This window comes from Pseudophryne corroboree, chromosome 11, assembly GCF_028390025.1.
Source record: "Pseudophryne corroboree isolate aPseCor3 chromosome 11, aPseCor3.hap2, whole genome shotgun sequence".
Classification (NCBI taxonomy): Eukaryota; Metazoa; Chordata; class Amphibia; order Anura; family Myobatrachidae; genus Pseudophryne; species Pseudophryne corroboree.
Genome location: NC_086454.1, coordinates 308050844 through 308063455, shown reverse-complemented (window position 1 = coordinate 308063455; position 12612 = coordinate 308050844). Strand labels below are relative to the sequence as shown.

Below are 12612 nucleotides of genomic sequence, written 5' to 3'. Positions count from 1 at the left end.
CAGATACGTCAGGATCCTGATTCCCTGACGACGCAGATGAGTCGTCATCACGGCCAAAACCTTGGTGAAGATCTGAGGGGCTGTGGCCAGTCCAAACGGCAGAGCCTGGAACTGATAATGAAGGTTGCCAATAGCAAAAAAATATTGTTGATGCGATATGGCAATAGGTATATGCAGATAGGCATCTTGTATATCCAGGGATATCATATAATCTCCGGGTTCCATGGCCAGTACAATCGAGCGCAGCGTTTCCATACGGAACTTGGACACTCACAAATTTGTTCAGTGATTTGAGGTTGAGTATAGGCCGGAAAGACCCATTGGGTTTCGGGACAAGAAACAGGGTTGAGTAGTATCCTCAGCCTCTCTGGGACAGGGGTACTGGCACTACAACTCCTGTATCCAGGAGGGAAAGCACAACCAGGTGTAGAGATTGCACCTTCAATGGGTCCGAAGGGATAACTGTAGTTCGGAACTGGCGAGGGGGACGTCTCTTGAAAGAAACTGCGTACCCGTGAGAGACAACTTCTCGCACCCATGCATCTGAAGTGGTCTTCAACCAGACCTGGGTGAATTGCAGAAGTCGGCATCCCACCCTGGGATCCCACAGGGGGAGGCCCTCCCCGTCATGCAGCAGGCTTGTCTTGTTTGGAAGCAGGCTGACAGGCAGCCCAGGATTGTTTTGCTTTGGGCTTAGTGGTTTTGGGAGCACGAGTTTGTCTCGGGTATGCCTGACCTTTTGCTTTCTCTTGAGGTCGAAAGGAACGAAAAGTGGTACTCTTTGACTTCTGTGCAGAAGGATTAGTATTTGGGAGAAACGCAGTCTTAGCAGCCGCTAAGTCAGTTACAATCTTATTCAGATATTCCCCAAACAGGATGTCTCCCTTAAAAGGGAGTACCTCCAAGGTCTTTTTGGAGTCCAGGTTCACCTTCCATGACCTCAACCACAGAATTCGGCGAGCCAGGATGGACGCAATCGACGCCTTGGTCGCTATTACACCTGCCCCAGAGGACGCCTCCTGAATGTAGTGGGAGGCGGTGGCAATATGAGACAGATATTGTCTGGCAGTGTCAGTTATATCATGAGGCAGCTCTTCCTCTATTGCCTGAACCCATGCTTCAATTCCTTTTGCGGTCCAGGAGGCTGCTATAGTGAGTCTATGTACAGCACCTGTAAGGGAATAAATAGATTTCAGGCATCCTTCGACACGCTTATCTGTTGGTTCCTTCAGTGAGGTGACAGTGGTGACAGGTAGAGTAGATGACACCACAAGACGGGTGACATGGGAATCCACCGGCGGTGGATTTTCCCACTTGTTACACAACTCAGCGGAGAGAGAATAATGAGCTAGCATCTTTTTAGGCAGGGAGAATTTCTTTCCTGGAGAAGACCAGGGTTCCTGACGTATGTCTACCAAGTGGTCAGAATGTGGTAAGACTACTTTAGTTACCTTCTGATGTTTAAACTTACGCAGTAGTGGGATCTACATCATCATCGATTTGTAGAATCAGCTTAACAACCTCCACTAGGTCAGGGACATCAACTTGCCTTGTAGTTTCCTCGTCAGAAGCGACTGTATCAAGTGTCTGACGGATCGGTATACTCCTCATCCTCATCAGAAGTATCATCTGAGATATTAGTGGATTGTGAGGAGGCGGCGGCCCGCTTAGATGACCCCTTGACCGCAGAGGGACGCGGGGTAGGTTTTTGTCTAACCAAAGGATTCAGTTGTTGGGTAGACAGAGTATCCGCCCAGGGCAGATTAACCATAGGGACAATATGTGGCTGCAATGGCACAGGAGGTCCCATAGGAGGCGTAAGGCGTGTCACAGGCGTATTAAGCATATTTGAGAACGCCACCCAAGGTGGCTCCTGATTGGCTACAGGAGCAGCGGACTGACTGGTAGATGTATGGCACATATTACACAGACCATCGTTCAAAGCTTCCCCCTCATGCAAATCCCCGGCGCATGCGCTGCATGATACATGAGTGTCCGCGGATTTCCCGCCCTTTGTGTTAAACATTTCAGTGAATGTAACTAAAGAGCGTATGAGTACAATACCTGCGAATAAATCCTCTAGTATGTGACAGCTTACACAGTACACAACACCAGCGTCTAAATCTGGTACTATGTGACTGCGCACACAGTACACAACACCAGCGAATAAATCCAGTATAATGTGACTGAGTACACAGTAGAATACACTTAACGGTAAATACTGTGCAGCACTATATAGGAGACCCTGACGCACCTAGTCCTAGGGTACAGAATACAGTGATAGATACAGCTGGGATACACTGAAAGTGAAATCCACACAGCAGATACAAGCACACACAGTCACAGTGACAATGCAGATAATTATTTTAGTCAGACAATAAAACTGCACTGGACTAGATATAGAGATATATACTAACGCTGTCTTAAAATGACTAGTAGAATACTTAAGTATCTGTAGAATCACAGTGCTGATAAATCAGGCGGATTTACAGAGGAGACCTTGCCCTGCAGTCCCGGAGACCAGTCGCAGCTACTGTGAGAAGATGGCGCCCAAAGTCTCAGTCAGGGAGAGTGTGAGGCAGCACCAGGGCGGAAACACCAGCAGTAGATGACGCCCGGAGCTGGGGGAGAGGCTATAGGTCAAGCGCCTTATCCCCTATGCTGGTCCTCCCCACCTGGTACTATGGAGCCTTATTAAACATGGATAATGTATTATCCGACCTATGCTCCCCTGCCCTAGTGGATATAGTGGGGTCCCTGTACGGCCACAGTGTCCACGCCAGCATCGCTGTCCGTCTCCGGAGACCACAACCAGAACGCGATTTAATGGCGGGTCCCTCCTGCGGTGGTGTGCCTAGGAACCGGAGCGTCTCCAGCGCAAGTACCCGGGAACAGAGCCAGCAGGAGTATGCGACGCCGCTGGGGAGGTGATGGAGCCGCAGCACAGTGTGTCACACGGACATATGAAGTGCTGCAGCCCTTGGAGTCTTCTAAATAGTCTGCTAAATAGCTTTTTCAGGGCTGCCTGCGCAGCCCCCACCCCCCGTTAAGTGACCTGCTTATGCAGGCACCAACTCTAAAACTGAGCTCACAGTGCCTGGAGGTGGGGTTATATAGAGGAGGCCCCGCAATGCATCCTGGGACAGTCTAAGGCTTTAGCCTGTTGCTGCCTCTGGATCAAGATCCATCTCTACACCCCGATGTTTTCCCTGTGGAACACAGTGTACCCCACTGCAGAAAGGAAAATAAAAGAAAAATAAGATTTTACTTACCGGTAAATCTATTTCTTGTAGTCCGTAGTGGATGCTGGGGACTCCATAAGGACCATGGGGAATAGACGGGCTCCGCAGGAGACAGGGCACTCTAAGAAAGAATTAGGACTACTGGTGTGCACTGGCTCCTCCCTCTATGTCCCTCCTCCAGACCTCAGTTAAGGAAACTGTGCCCGGAAGAGCTAACAGTACAAGGAAAGGATTTTGGAATCCAGGGTAAGACTCATACCAGCCACACCAATCACACCGTATAACTTGTGATAAACTTACCCAGTTAACAGTATGAACAACAACAGAGCATCAGACCAACCTGATGCAACCATAACATAACCCTTATGTAAGCAATAACTATATACAGGTTGAGTATCCCTTATCCAAAATGCTTGGGACAAGAGGTATTTTGGATATCGGATTTTTCCGTATTTTGGAATAATTGCATACCATAAAGAGATATCATGGAGATGGGACCTAAATATAAGCACAGAATGCATTTATGTTACATATACACCTTATACACACAGCCTGAAGGTCATTATAGACAATATTTTTTATAACTTTGTGCATTAAACAAAGTGTGTCTACATTCACACAATTCATTTATGTTTCATATACACCTTATACACGCAGCCTAAAGGTCATTTAATACAATATTTTTAATAACTTTGTGTATTAAACAAAGTTTGTGTACATTGAGTCATCAAAAAACAAAGGTTTCACTATCTCACTCTCACTCAAAAAAGTCCGTATTTCGGAATATTCCATATTTCGGAATATATGGATATGGGATACTCAACCTGTACAAGCATTGCAGAAGAAGTCCGCACTTGGGACGGGCGCCCAGCATCCACTACGGACTACGAGAAATAGATTTACCGGTAAGTAAAATCTTATTTTCTCTAACGTCCTAGTGGATGCTGGGGACTCCGTAAGGACCATGGGGATTATACCAAAGCTCCCAAACGGGCGGGAGAGTGCGGATGACTCTGCAGCACCGAATGAGCAAACACAAGGTCCTCCTCAGCCAGGGTATCAAACTTGTAGAACTTTGCAAAAGTGTTTGAACCTGACAAAGTAGCCGCTCGGCAAAGCTGTAATGCCGAGACCCCTCGGGCAGCCTTCAAGAAGAGCCCACCTTCCTTGTGGAGTGGGCTTTTACTGATTTTGGAAGCGGCAATCCAGCCGCAGAATGAGCCTGCTGAATCGTGTTACAGATCCAGCGAGCAATAGTTTGCTTTGAAGCAGGAGCACCCAGCTTGTTGGATGCATACAGGATAAACAACGACTCAGTTTTCCTGACTCCAGCCGTTCTGGCTACATAAACCTTCAAAGCCCTGACTACCTCTAGTAACTTGGCATCCTCCAAGTCACGAGTAGCCGCAGGCACCACAATAGGTTGGTTCAAATGAAAAGATGACACCACTTTTGGCAGAAATTGCGGACGAGTCCGTAATTCTGCCCTGTCCATATGGAAAACCAGATAGGGGCTTTTATGTGACAAAGCCGCCAATTCTGACACACGCCTAGCCAAAGCTAAGGCCAACAGCATGACCACCTTCCACGTGAGATATTTTAACTCCACGGTTTTAAGTGGCTCAAACCAGTGTGATTTCAGGAAACTCAACACCACGTTAAGATCCCAAGGTGCCAATGGTGGCACAAAAGGGGCTGAATACTTACAAACGTCTGAACTTCAGGAAGAGAAGCCAGTTCCTTTTGAAAGAAAATGGATAGGGCTGAAATCTGGACCTTAATGGACCCCAATTTTAAGCCCCAAAGTCACTCCCGACTGTAAGATGTGAAGGAAACGGCCCAGCTGGAATTCCTCCGTAGGGGCATTCCTGGCCTCACACCAAGCAACATATTTTCGCCATATACGGTGATAATGCTTAGCCGTCACGTCCTTCCTAGCCTTTATTAGCGTAGGAATAACCTCATCCGGAATGCCTTTCTCTGCTAGGATCCGGCGTTCAACCGCCATGCCATCAAACGCAGCCGCGGTAAGTCTCGGAACAGACAGGGCCCCTGTTGCAACAGATCCTGTCTGAGAGGCAGAGGCCATGGGTCCTCTGTGAGCATTTCTTGCAATTCCGGATACCAAGTCCTTCTTGGCCAAACCGGAACAATGAGTATTGTTCTCACTCCTCTTTTTCTTACGATTCTCAGCACCTTGGGTATGAGAGGAAGAGGAGGAAACACATAAAACGACTGGAACACCCACGGTGTCACTAGTGCGTCCACAGCTATCGCCTGAGGGTCTCTTGACCTGGGCGCAATACATTTGTAGCTTTTTGTTGAGGCGGGATGCCATCATGTCCACCTGTGGCAGTTCCCAACGACTTGTAATCTGTGTGAAGACTTCTTGATGAATTCCCATCTCCCGGGTGGAGGTTGTGACTGCTGAGGAAGTCTGCTTCCCAGTTGTCAACTCCCGAAATGAACACTGCTAACAGTGCTTTTACGTGATTCTCTGCCCCGCAAAGAATTCTGGTGGCTTCCGCCATCGCCACCCTGCTCCTTGTGCCGCCTTGGCGGTTTACATGAGCCACTGCGGTGATGTTGTCTTCCTGAATCAGCACCGGTTGGTAGCGAAGCAGAGGCTCCGCTTGACTTAGGGCGTTGTATATGGCCCTTAGTTCCAGGATATTGATGTGCAGACAAGTCTCCTGACTTGACCACAGACCCTGGAAATTTCTTCCCTGTGTGACTGCCCCCCACCCTCGGAGGCTTGCATCCGTGGTCACCAGGACCCAGTCCTGAATGCCGAACCTGCGACCCTCGATAAGGTGAGCACTCTGCAGCCACCACAGAAGAGACACCCTGGCCCTGGGGGATAGGGTGATCAGCCGCTGCATCTGAAGATGCGATCCGGACCACCTGTCTAACAGATCCCACTGAAAGGTTCTCGCATGGAACCTGCCGAAGGGAATGGCTTCGTATGACGTCACCATCTTTCCCAGGACTCGCGTGCCTTGATGCACCGACACCTGTTTTGGTTTTAAGAGGCCTCTGACCAGAGTCCCGAGCTCCTGAGCCTTCTCCGCCAGGAGAAAAACATTCTTCTGGTCTGTGTCCAGAATAATGCCCAGGAAGGGCAGACGCGTCGTAGGAACCAGCTGCGACTTTGGAATATTCAGAACCCAGCCGTGCTGTTGCAACACCTCCCGAGAGTGTGCTACGCTGATCAGCAACTGCTCTCTGGACCTCGCCTTTATGAGGAGATCGTCCAAGTATGGGATAATTGTAACTCCTTGCTTCCGCAGAAGCACCATCATTTCTGCCATTACCTTGGTAAATATTCTCGGTGCCGTGGACAGACCAAACGGCAACATCTGGAATAGGTAATGACAATCCTGTACCACAAATCTGAGGTACACCTGATGAGGTGGATAAATGGGGACATGAAGGTATGCATCCTTTATGTCCAGAGACACCATATAATCCCCCCCTTCCAGGCTTGCGAGGACCGCTCTGAGCGATTCCATCTTGAACTTGAACCTTTTCAGGTATATGTTCAGGGATTTTAAATTCAATATGGGTCTGACCGAACCGTCCGGTTTTGGTACTACAAACATGTTCGAATAATAACCCTTTCCTTGTTGAAGGAGGGGAACCTTGACCACCACCTGCTGAAGATACAATTTGTGAATTGCAGTTAACACTGTTTCCCTCTCGTGGGGGGAAGCCGGCAGGGCCGTCGGTGAGGGGGCATCTTCTCAAAGTCCAGCTTGCATCCCTGAGACACAATATCTATTGCCCAGGGACCTAACAGGGAGTGAACCCACTTGTGGCTGAACTTACGCAGGCGTGCCCCCACCGGGCCTAGCTCCGCCTGTGGGGCCCCAGCGACATGCAGTGGATTTTTGTAGAGGCCGGGGAGGACTTCTGTTCCTGGGACCTAGCTATGTTGTGCAGCTTCTTTCCTCTGCCCCCGCCTCTGGCAAGAAAGGATGCACCTCGGACTTTCTTGTTTCTTTGTTCTAAAGGCTGCATTTGATAATGTTGCGCTTTCCTAGGCTGTGCAGGAATATAAGGCAAAACAACAGAATTACCAGCTATAGCTGTGGAGACCAGGTCCGAGAACCCTTCTCCACACAATCCTCAGCCTTCCATATGCCTCTTAAGTCGGCATCATCTGTCCATTGCATATTCTACAGGACACGTCAAGCAGAAATCGACATAGCTTTGTCTCTAGGACCCAGTATACTCATGTCCTTTGGGCATATTTTATATATATATATATATATATATATATATATATATATATATATATAAATCTCTTAAGACAGCATCTTTAATATATATATCTCTCTATATACATATATCTATATATATCTACATACTAGGGTCTCAATCTCTGCTGATAAGGTACCTGTCCACGCTGCCCCAGCGCTATAAACCCATGCCGACACAATCGCCGGTCCGAGTAGTGTACCAGAATGTGCACACTATCTGCAGGATCCCTGAGAATAGCTGTTACGACAGGTTTCCTTTTGGGCAAACGTGACACCCTAGGGGAAGATTCCCATCGTATCCTGGCCCTAGTGGGGAAAGGATACTGCCTGAGAATTCTTTGTGGGAAACTGCAGTCTCTTGTCTGGAGATTCCCGCTCTTTTTCCTCATGAGAGGAGGGAAATTTACCTCAGCTTTCTTCCCCTTAAACATGTGTACCCCTGTGTCAGGGACAGATGAGTCCTCAGTGATATGCAAATCATCTTTTATTACAATAATCATATATTTAATACTTTTCTGCCATTTTGGCTGTAACTTTGCATTATCGTAGTCGACACTGGAGTCAATCTCCGTGTCGACATCAGTGTTTATTATTTTGGATAGTGAGCATTTAGAGACACTGAAGGTCTCTGCGACATAGAGACAGACATGGGTAGATTTCCTGTCTGTCTCAGCACTTTATTACACATATCCAACAGGTGTCGGCGTTGTCGACGGAGACACCCTCACACACACATATTTGCTCTATCTCCTCCTTAGGGGAGGCCTTTTACCTCAGACATGTCGACACACACGTACCGACACACCACACACACAGGGGATGCTCTATTTGAAGACAGTTCCCCCACAAGGCCCTTTGGAGAGAGAGAGAGAGTATGCCAGCACACACCCCAGCGCTATATGACCCAGGAATCACACAGTAACGTAGTGTTAACCTAGTAGCTGCTGTATATATTGTTTTTACGCTAAATTTATGTGCCCCCCCTCTCTTTTCACCCTCTTCTATCGTGCTTCTGCAGGGGAGAGCCTGGGGAGCTTCCTCTCAGCGGAGCTGTGGAGAGAAAATGGCGCTGGTGAGTGCTGAGGAAGAAGCCCCGCCCCCTCAGCGGCGGGCTTGTGTCCCGCTATTTTGTGAAAAATAATGGCGGGGGCTCATGCATATATACAGTGCCCAGCTGTATATATGCTCTATTTTGCCAGGAGGTACTCAATTGCTGCCCAGGGCGCCCCCCCCTGCGCCCTGCACCCTACAGTGACCGGAGTGTGTGGGTTAGTGTGGGAGCAATGGCGCAGAGCTGCAGTGCTGTGCGCTACCTCATATGAAGACAGGAGTCTTCTGCCGCCGATTTTGATGTCTTCTTGCTTCACTCGCCGGCTTCTGTCTTCTGGCTCTGCGAGGGGGACGGCGGCGCGGCTCCGGGAACGGACGACCAAGGGTGAGTTCCTGTGTTCGATCCCTCTGGAGCTAATGGTGTCCAGTAGCCTAAGAAGCGCAACCTATCCGCAGTTAGTAGGTTTGCTTCTCTCCCCTCAGTCCCACGTAGCAGAGAGTCTGTTGCCAGCAGATCTCTCTGAAAATAAAAAATCCTAATAAAATACTTTCTTATTAGCAAGCTCAGGAGAGCTCACTAAAGTGCACCCAGCTCGTCTGGGCACAGATTCTAACTGAGGTCTGGAGGAGGGACATAGAGGGAGGAGCCAGTGCACACCAGTAGTCCTAATTCTTTCTTAGAGTGCCCTGTCTCCTGCAGAGCCCGTCTATTCCCCATGGTCCTTACGGAGTCCCCAGCATCCACTAGGACGTTAGAGAAAGTTATATTATGCAAAAGTAGCAAGTGATCTGATATATACAGATCAAGGCTTCGTTCTTACTAATTGCAGCACAAGATGTTTCCACAGGCCCCTGATTAGCAGTGTTACATTCCAAGGAAAATAAGCTAATCCTCTTAATGTTCTGTAACGCAGCAAAGTATCACACTGTGAAACCTTCTTTGTATTGGGTCTGACACAAAGGCCTCTGCGCCGTCCTGCGTGCACCGGCGCTCTCGGATAGCAGCTGTGTAAACAGCTGGAGCCACGGTGCGTGTGTCCCAGAGGTGCAGAGTGGACGGTTAGCCGGACTGATTGGTGATACTGGTATGCGGAGAACATCTGTATTCTGTTGTGGGAGATTATGTAGAGCGGGCCCGTCCAGGTTTGTGCAGAGGTACGTCCAGCACAGTGCAGTGCGTTTGCTTTAAACAAACCTCCGTCTCTTATGCAACCTCTTCCAGGGAGAGCACGCCATCGGTCTGTGCTATATGCAGGGCCGGTGCACGGGTTCTAGGCACCCTAGGCAACGTTTCACCCACCACCCCTGCTCCCTCCAATTTATAAAATGCCATGTATTACTGTCCCCAATTTATAATATGCCATACAGCAGTGCCCCAAATACATAATATACCACATAGCACAGTGCTAAAATCATAATGTACCTCATATCACTTCCCCCAATTCATAATATGGCACACAGCTGTATCTCTACTTCATAATACCTCCAACACACATTGCACCTACCACACATTTGTGCCCCCAATAAATAAAGGCCCCTTGATTCAGATCCCATTGGATCTGTTTCCTGATGCGCAAAGTACCAACGTACTTCTTAAACCCCCCCAAACACACATTCACCATCAGCACTAAATAAATCCACACCCCACACACACACATCCTGCTAGCACTCATTAATCCCCCCCACCACCACCTGCACACACTATTCCTATAGACACTCATTAAAGCCCCGTACACACGGGGAGATTTCCCCCAGAGATGTGTGCTGAGAAATTTAGCACAGACCGCTCAGCACACATCTCTCCGCCCCGCTCAGCACAGCGCGATGTGTGCTGAGCGAGGGGGGGGCGGGGCTCATTTCACCCAGTGGGTGAAATGAGCGATGTGCTAGATTGTGCCTGCACGCAGGCCAATCTAGCACCGGCGATAGCGACACGTGGGGCCGCGCATCGCTATCACTGTGGGGCATACACACGGAGAGATCTGTGCGTAAATTCTAAGCAATCTAATCAGACTGCTTAGAATTTAAACACGGATCTCTCCGTTTGTACCCCCCCTTAACACACACTTACAGGGTCCCCACCCATTAATCCTTTCTCCTTAACAAAAGGCATAGCATGCACTGGGGCAGATGTATTAAGCCTGGAGAAGGGATAAAGAAGTGATAAGTGGAAGGTGATAACGCACCAGCCAATCAGCTCCTGTCATTTTTCAAATCCATAATGATTGGCTGCTACGTTATCACCTTCCACTTATCTATCCCTTCTCCAGGTTAGTACATCTGCCCCATTGAACCTTACCCAGCTCCTCAGCAGCAGCAGCTCCTCATGTTGCTCAGGGGGCGGAGCTTCCGCTGTAACGCCCCTTTCACATCGCACAAATAACCCAGTGTATTGCCAGATTGCCGCGTGTGGAGGTGCAGTGTGAAAGGAGTATGTGAGAATTTCCTGGTATTTCAACCCAGGCATAAAGCAGGGTTATTCCCGGGTTGAAGTGCAGTGTGAACGGGTTGCCGGGCCGTTGCGTCTCGGGACCCATTCACTCTATAGGAAGAGGCGGCGCGCAGATTATCTGATCTCCAGGCACCGCCCCTGCACACGTCAGCAATGATAAAGGCACTCTTTTCCCGTATTCATTATACTACATGTATATTTGTCTCCCATAAAATATTATGGAATAAAATGTATAATAATATTATCAGAAGACTTATTAGTAAATGCATTTATCCCGAGTGTAATACAGAATGTTGTTCTCCCCCTTTGATACCTGTGTTTGAATAGAGCCCTGATCTAGTCCGTACATGTGGTCGCAAGCTTTCCATCTTGGAGACGGGTATTAAACCACAATGGTTTCAATTCATAAGTCGCGGCTTGTGGCGGCTCGGCGAGATAGTGAAACTGGTTTTGATGAGTAAAAACTTTGCTTCCTACTAAGAAAGCGATTACTGGTTTCATTACTGAAACGGCTACTTCCTATACACATGGCCGGCCACCAGTCACACGGGGCTGATATTACATTCACAGGTGTACAGTAGGTATGTATAACCAGCAGCTCACCGCCGGTAATGATGGAGGCTTTCCAGGAGACTAACTGTGTGGGCGATTTATCACAGCTTGGAGAGAGATAAAGTACCAACCAATCAGCTCCTGATCGCCATAGCACAGACGGTTTGTGAAAAACGTCAGAAGCTGATTGGTTGGAACTCTCTCCACTTTATCGGTCTCCAAGCTTTAATAAATCCCCACTTATTAAATATGGTATGTTATTATTACTTTACAAATCACTGCAGCTTTATTTAAAAAATAAAATGTTATAGTATTTAATTCATAACAAACAGAAAACATTATTTAAAAAAAGAAAATTATAGCATTGGGGCTACAAGGGCTTAAAAGGAAGCAAAACACAAAAAAACAAGTTTTAGGAACTTAAGACAACTGAATATATTTCTTTCCTTGTCTACGTCTTATTGTGGTAGAAGGTCTATGATGCTGCTCACTGCAGATGGAACAAGCTGGAAACAGAGCTGTACCTACTGTAAAAGGGGTCTGGGACTCCAGGTCGACACCAAAAAAGTCGACACTTTTTGTGTGAAAAACTCATGTCGACCTTTTGTCCATGTCGACCAATTGGTGTCGACCTAAGGTGTGTCGACCTTTTTGGTGTCGACCTGGAGTCCAGATACCCTGTAAAAGGTTCATTTCATCCTGTTTTCATTTTATAATGGAACCACCTATATGGGGTTTTTTTTTCTTTTTTTTTTTCTTACTAGCTACGAATCATTTTACATATACATACAGTATATACATTTTTTGTGTTATTCCGGCACCTCATCATTTTCTTTGGCTTTATGACTGCTCTTAAACGGAGCCATAAAAGCGGAATATTTAACCAGTCTTGCACCGGGAACGGCTAATGAAAGCCATGTGTACCTTGGCACAGCTTTTTTATTCTCATGTTTTCTTTAGTTTTGTCTCCGTTCAGAAATTGCACAATTTTTTTTTGAAATATCCCATGCTCAGCTGCAGGTGTTTAAGTGTTTGTAGGTCGACGCTTAATGTC

General features: G+C 47.8%; 1 protein-coding gene across 1 annotated transcript in view; it reads right to left on the bottom strand.

The window, feature by feature from the left end:
* Positions 1-12612, bottom strand: part of LONP2 (lon peptidase 2, peroxisomal) — a 167940-nt gene that overhangs the window by 85425 nt on the left and 69903 nt on the right. The gene's annotated exons all lie outside the window — the stretch shown is intronic.